Source organism: Myotis lucifugus, unplaced genomic scaffold, assembly GCF_000147115.1.
Source record: "Myotis lucifugus unplaced genomic scaffold, Myoluc2.0 scaffold_165, whole genome shotgun sequence".
Classification (NCBI taxonomy): Eukaryota; Metazoa; Chordata; class Mammalia; order Chiroptera; family Vespertilionidae; genus Myotis; species Myotis lucifugus.
The window spans coordinates 2,069,042-2,077,081 of record NW_005871213.1 but is presented as its reverse complement, the minus strand read 5'-3'; positions in this window follow the sequence as shown (position 1 = coordinate 2,077,081).

Sequence of the window (8,040 nt, the reverse complement as noted above, 5' to 3'; positions counted from 1 at the left end):
CACTTCACTGGGAAGTGAGTAGCAATATCTAAGGGTGGGGCGGGGAATCTTATGAGAAGGCAGCAATAATCCCTTTTCGACTTCCCAAGTGACTGCCAGGAAGTCTGCTCTGGTCTTCGGGTTCTATTCTCAAACCCATCCACTCTCTCATGGTCAGTCTATGGGAGGGGCCACTAACCAGGTGTCCAAGACCCAGAAAATAGTCAAATGGGGAGCCTATGGATTCAAGTGCAGTTTTCTGAGGTCATAGGTTCCATTATGCTTTATCAGATTCCTCAAAGCCCATTAACCAAAAGAGGCAAAGTAGCACTAAAAACAATTAGCCCCTTCTTGAGAGTGTGTCCTGAGAGAAGTGTTCCCAAAGAAAGCTGTTGAAAAGAAAATCAATCCACCTAGTAAGCCCTTCTTCGGTCTCAGTTAGCCATGGACCAGTGAGAACTTAACAAATGGACCAGCACTGGTCCCTGGGCCTGTACTTGGAAATCATGTGTATATGCCATTTTATAAAAATGGAAAGTGATGAGGAGTTTTAAAAAATCTTAAGTAGAGGAGTAAGAATGTCACATTTGCAATTTAGACAGCTCATGCTGGTCTCAATATTCAGGAGGGATTATGTAGGAGAGCGGGAGGCAGGGAGGCCAGTTAAAAGGTCCTTTTAATCGTCTAGCAAAAGGCCTTAAGGCCCAGAGTTAAAGAAGACCATTGAGTACTTCTTTAATGAGACAGTTATTTTGACTTTTATCCCCCTTCCAACTGAAATAAACCCTGAATTTTCTTTTTAAATCACCAATAAAAAGCTATGTTAGGTCATTGGTTTCCATATTTTGGGTAATTGCTGGAGGCACCGTGCTTAACTGAGGTTGGTAGTGGGCACGTGTTTCTATTTGATACTTTATCTGGGGCATTTGGGGGTGGGCACTGGAGAATATTTTAAGGGTTCCCTTACACTCCATCTTTAAGATTTGTTTTTCAATTTTCTCTTTATTGGCTGGGAGTTTGGATCAAAATAGTATATATTGACCGTGTTGCTCTGGCCTGTATGTGTCACTATATATTAGACTTTATTCTCTCTGTTGAAATAATTAATGTATTCTTTTGGTTGGTATATTTTAGGATGTGGGAATGCATTTTAAGGACTTATCTCCCAAACTAGTTTTATCCTCCTCTAAACAAAATTAGCTCAGATGAAAAAAGTACCTTGAGAGGTGATTTGGCTCTCTTCTATGCAAATATGAATTTTGGTACTGAACATTGAAATTGTTTTTGAAAAAATTAGTTGAAAGTAACTTGTACACATGTAGCTCAGTGGCTGCCTTATAAATGAAGTGTAAAAACCGCTTACACAGTTACTACCTCGTAAATGAAATATAAAAACCACTTGAGTTTTACCAGTTACAAAGGAAAATGTATCTGGAAAACACTGAGCAGGAATTACCCCATCTCTGAGGATTAGCAGAGGAGAGGTGAGGAAGAGCACCAAAGCAGACACCATCGTTTCGTGTTTTAAAATGGTTCCCTTGGTAATAATTCATTTGATGGTGACTAATGATGATTGAGACATTAAAAATGGCCCCACACGTACCTTTGGTTTTGAAGAATAGATATGCCTGATTTTTAAGGGATGTTTTTAACTGCATAGCTTTAATTTTAATAAATATTTGTAGAGTATATACTGTACACAGGGTAAGAAATATTTGCTGTGAGGAGGGTGAGGACTAGAGATAAATTCAACAGTTTCCACTCTCAAAGAACTAACTGTCTAGTAATTGTTCCGAGTGAACAACACAACAATCTATAATTGTAAGACTGAACTAAAGGAGGACCTTACTTAGTAGTGATTGGGGATCATTGGCTTCATGAAGACAAAGGCTGTCTCTCTATCTCCAGTACTTTTCAAAGAACCCTCCAGAGGGGAGGCCCAGTCACTGACAATGACAGATTCTAGACTGCAAACTCCGTCACAATAAGGGTCAATTTTTATGTGTATCTGTATTCTCAGTAGCTACCACAGACCAGACACATAGTAAGTGCTCAATAAGACGTTAACTTAACGAACTCTGCATAAATGAATAAGTAATTCAATGTTTTGGTGCATAGAAGAACCCACAATTCAACTGATTAAGATACGTCAGAGCAATGAGGGGAGTCTTAAGAGTCAGGTGGCATTTGAGGAGGGTCTTGAAGAATATATGCTCAGTGTCTATTCAATGTTTGTTTGCATATTCAAAAGGGACCTCTAAAAAATGAATCTCTAATGATAGATAGATCAAACTGCATCGTCTAGCATCCAGCCAGGCTAGGTGAACATCCCAAGAATTTCTTCCTAAGCCTAACAATCTGTAGTTGGCTCCAGAATCAAATAAAGCCCCTCATAAGTGGTCTCAATCCACCTCTCCAAACTGATCTCCCTTTCTTCAAGCCCTTCCCCACCACTGCAGCCAGACCACTGTCCCCTCTGCGTCAGCACTGGCCATTCTTAATGCAGTCCCCAGTCACACCTGCAGTGCCCTAAAAGCAATGCACTGGAGAACAATGGGGAGCTAGCGAAGTCTCTGAACCACTGACATAACCTAATGGTTTTATTTTTTTTAACAGTGAAACGTAATTATTTAATTTAATGAAATGCTTTCAAACCTTCTGCAACCAAAAGAAATAGCACCTTTATACATTGAAAGTGGTAAACAAAGAAACCCAAATAAAAAAGTGAGATACTATGTTTTACATATTAAATTGGCTTAAAAAAAAACACCCCAAAATCAAAAACAAAATTATCAAGCTGCTCTTCTAATCTGTGTTTTAGAACGCAAGAATGATACGTTTCTGTAGTGGTCAGGATATAGGTGCATGTTCTTTAACAACTAGAGGCCCGGTGCATGAAAGTCGTGCATGGGTGGGGTCCCTAGGCCTGGCCTGCAATTAGGGCCGATCAGGATCAGGTCCCCGCTACCCCACCTCCCCGCCTCCTCCTCCCCTCACCACCTGCATCTGCTACCACCCACCAGCCCGGGGCCCAGGCCGGGGCCCAGCCCTGATCGGGTGATCGGGACCTGCTGGCCAGGGGGAGGGACCGGGAGGTTGGCCAGCAGGTTCCATTGGAGAGTGGAGCCTACAGGCTGGGGGCAGCTCCTGGGTTGAGCATCAACCCCCTGGTGATCAGTGCACGTCATAGTGACCGGTCATTCTGGTTGTTCTGGTCGTTCCGGTCATTCCGTTGTAATGGTCACTTAGGCATATATATATATAATCAAAATTACTGAAGCAAAATAGTTTTCATGTTTTCTCTCATGGACCGGTCTGAAGTGGTAGGTAATCTCAGAGGCACAGGAAGCTCTGCTCCACAAAGTTACTCAAAGACCCAGGCTCCTTGTTCCTTGTGTCCCTCCATCCATGGAAGTGCTGCCTTTATCTATAGGGTAAGATGGACTTACTACTATGTCTACATGTCTTGCCCACCAGAGAATAGAAAGGCAAATGACACATAGAAATTGCTCATATCACACATCATCACTCCCACATATGACTTTTTGGACAGAATCTAGTCGTATGCATACCTCACTGTAAGAGAAGTGGGGAAATGTACCCTCTAGTTGAACAGTCCTATGCCCAAGTGGACCTTGGGTGTTGTCCTATGCCCAAGTGGACCTTGGGTGTTCTGTTATTAAAAAGAAGAATGAATATTGGGGAGTGGTTAGTTGACTATAACATAGCAATAAGCTTATTGCCCCAACAATGACATTGCCCTACTGTTATGTGACTATAGACCAGAGCCTGGCAAATAAAGCAGCATGTGGAAAGAGAGAGAGAGAGAGAGAGAGAGAGAGAGAGAGAGAGAGAGATCATTTTTTATGTTTCTACAGAGTGCCCATGCCCTTCTCATGTTTGACATATGCTATCAAAATCAATTCTCAAAACATCAAGGAACAGTAGATGTTATTATCCCTAATATAGGAGAGTAATCAAGGTTCAAAAATTTTATGGCCACAAGACTAAGTACTCAAAGCTGGGTTTGCACTCAGGTCTATCTAATTCCAATTCCTGCCCTGGCCGGCTTGGCTCAGTGGATAGAGCGTCAGCCTGCGGACTGAAGGGTCCCGGGTTCGATTCTGGCCAAGGGCACATGCCCGGGTTGCGGGCTCAATCCCCAGTGGGGGGCATGCAGGAGGCGGCCGATCAATGGTTCTCTCTCACCATTGATGTTTCTATCTCTCTCTCCTTCTCCCTTCCTCTCTGAAATCAATAAAGAAATATATTTTTTTTAAAATAATAATTCCAATTCCTCTTCACATCGCAGTTCGTGCTTAGTCTTACTCCAAACTGACTGATACACATACATCTCTTGTTCCCTTTCTGGTACGTGCACGTCAAACTATTTTTTTCTATAGTTAATAACTATCCACAACTGCATGGAAACTCAATCCATAGATTGTCTAATTTCTTGTCCTTGGATAACCTAACACTCAGTAGAATACAGTGTTTCATGACTAACCAATATCTGAGGGACTGGGGTAATTTTAGCAAACACTAGATCTCCCTTTCCAGGGACCACACAAGGGAAGCCAAGTCTTCTCTTTCTGTTTTGGATTTATTTTTTAATTTTAATTTTATTTTTTTATACCACTGAGAAAACATTCTGTTTGGTTCCCAATCTCAAACTATCTTTTGGAGTTATAAAACCTCCACAAATGAGCGCTAGATGCCACAGGAGAATTCACACTTAACGTTTCAGAAACAGCAATGAATATCCGCCTCTTTGTGGGGCGCTGAGGATCCTGATCTATTAAACAGTCCCCTGATCACTCCCTCCTTCCATGGGGCCAGGATGCAATTTGCGAGCAAATTGGAATCAGAATTGGGTTTTTTAAAGAGAACCTTCCCACAGTTATAAACATCCTTAATTTTTACAGCAACACATCGACTTCAAACCGGACTCATAATTATTGCAATATTTTCTTTAAAAGCCTGCATTGTAGATTCGGCAAGGTCCAGACATCTGCTTCAAATCCAGAAGTTTCTTTCCTTTCTCAAAAAAAAAAAAAAAAAAAAGGTTGCTCTCCTCCAATTAGCCTCGCCAGAGCAGCGGGGCAAGTGGGGCTGTGCGGATGGGGTTTCATGTTTACTGGGCACATTCCGGCCTCACCCGCCTTTTCCCACGTGGGACCATAATAACCACTTGGCCTGTTGGACCCGCGACCAAATGGCTTTTGAAGTACAAAAGAGATATGTCTTGAGTCTTTTTAAAATATCCTCTGGCAAACCTTTGGTTCATCATAAAGAAATGCCATTTACCTCCGACAACACCCTTCCTTGACATTTCTATGTGAAGTATTGGGCAGAAAGTTTAAGTATCGGTGGGAGGAAACTTTTGTTATTGGTGAGACCTTTCTTTACACACCTGAAATGCAAAATCCTGGAGGCTGCTTGGCTGGGTCGGTGGTTGGAGGCAGTAACTTATTATTCAAGACCCAGAGGGGCATGGTAATGATGATTTCAACTGATGCTTAAACATATCTTTCATCCCCGGTCATTTCAAAGCTCCTGAAAAATGGCCTTGTGTTAAATGCTAATATGGTTAAATGAATTATTCTAACTTTAGTCTATATTTTTCAAAAATTCTGCACTAAAAGATCATAGGTTTGGGCTTCATAAAAATGTAGGGTTAGGTAACAACTCTGTTACTTACCATGAATGAACTCCTGGAGACTTTTACCCTCTGGGCTCAGTGCATATCAGCCCCAGGTCTCATTTTCCCCATTGGTAAAATGGAGAGGACTGGGGTTTTAAGAGTCAACAGTAACAATGTCTCTTTTATTAGTCTACCTCCAAGTTTAGAACCAGTTGTTCAGAAATGGGCGGAGAACAAGAAAGCCATGTCTGCCAACAGAGTGAGTTTGGGGAACGAGGCTTGAGGACGTATGGCCCATCCGAGCAGAGCTGCCATGGGATGATTAGAAGTGCGGATCTGGAGCTCAGAGGGGACATCTGAGCTGGAGGGAGAGATAAGGCCAGCTGTGGAAATCATTAGTGTAGGACGGTCTTGTAATTGGAGCCATGAGAGAAGCTAGGAACACACAGAGGTTGTTCAAACTGAGAAAAGGCAGAGGTTCAGATGGGCAGAGCAGAAGGACCTGGGCAGGGACCCGAGTGAAAGCCAGGCCAGGAGAAGACACTCCGTTATGGACACATTTAGGCTAAGAGATACGTGTCCAAAGCAACCTGGCTTCCCCTGCTCAGCTTTCTGAGGCGCTCTAGACCCAGAGGCAAGACCAGTAACTGCCCAGCTTGGGAGAGGGTGCAGGTCTGGCGCATGGTATCCCTGTACCTGCACATTTCATGCGGTGGTGTAGCCTTGTTATCAATGAGCTCTGATGCTCCCAAAATACTAAATAATTAGGGTTCCTACTCCTCAAGCTAACCGCCGCCCCCCCCCCCAAAGAAAATCCCAATGGAACAACTCTCTTTAAATTGTCCAGATTGTCTGGATGTTGTTACACACACCAGTAAGATCAGCTCTTGGGGTCTCCCAGAAAAATATCTTTTGTCAAACATGAGTCCTGATTTAAAAGAGAAGGTCCTCAGAATATATATATATATATATATATATATATATATATATATATATATCCTTTCCAACCAGAAATCAAGCTCAGCTGACTGAACTCTGGGAGTTATGTTATAGGAGGTTCAAGATTGCTCTGGCACACTGTCTCTCCCTGGGCAGGGCTACTGCTCTCCATCATGGAACTTGGGCACTGCTCAGCCCTTGGGGCTCTAATCACACCAGAGTTCATGTGATTATCACCTTAGAGAGTTGAAGCGAATGGCATTTTCTAAAGTTGAGCAGAGCACAATTTACACACCTAAATGCAGAAGTCCTTAACCAAACCAGATCCTTTTCTTGCTTTCAGTCCAACCAAACAGATACCAGGAATCAGCCATCATTTTTACCAACTGTAAGCAGCCTTCAGAAGACAGACAGCATCTCTCCATTCCATGGATGAGGTCATTAAGAACTGATCAGAGGAAAGGAATTATCTGAGGTTCTTCCAGCCAGGAGGAGATCTGTCTTCCTGTAGTAGCAAGGGCTGATTTTTTCAGGGTATCAGTCAACTTGTCTTTGTGAGTCAAGTTTATAAAAGCCTTACAAATGAGTCTTGGCTAAGTGGGCTCCCCTTCCTACCCTCAGCTTCTTCCACCTCTAGCTACATTGCCTAGAGGTAGTGGTAATCACTCCTCATTCACTCAGTCTCTGGACAAGGAGCTGGCATGCCTCTGAGGGCTGAGAGACTGAGAAGAGGATGGAACAAAGAATACACAAGAGAATCTAAAGAGGAGTAGAGAGAAAGGGACAGCTGTGGCGGGAGAACAACCTTAATCACCTTATGTCGATGATGACCAAAGGATGCACTTTAGTCATAGACAACCCATCCCTAACCGCCTCTACCAGTGTGGGTTTCACTCCAAGTACTTTGTTCTTAGATCCACAGCATATGTTAATTTCTGAAATGCATCTCAATATGCTGATTCCATCTCCCTTTCCCATATTCACCACTTGATTCTAACAGTGTTTGCCATTCCCACATATATCTGGGGCTCTCTGGACCACTGGGAGAGGGTTGTGGTTAAAGAGGGAAAGCAGGTTTGTATCTTGCAGCCCGATTGTGAATGAGTGGAAGTGGCTCCCTGGAGAGCTACTGTGACCAGAATTAGATGCTTCATCTAGGAAGGCTTGTTTCCAGATTCTAAAACAATGTGCATGTTTTAACCTTTAATGGAATTATGTTGGCAGTGAGCCAGTCATGTTTGAATAATGGCCATTACCTGTCTGAGTGCCCTTCAACTTTTCAGAGAGGGAAATGCCATGGTTCATAAATAACTGAGACAGTCATGACCTGAGTGGGGGGAAGGAACATGGCTGAACTACTGTGGAACTCAGAACTCTGTGGAGATGCTAGGGTGGAGATTCAGTGATAGGATATGATCCCTGACCCTCAAGGAGCTCTTAGTCTAATAGGGTAGATAGATATATAAAGACATAGTGAC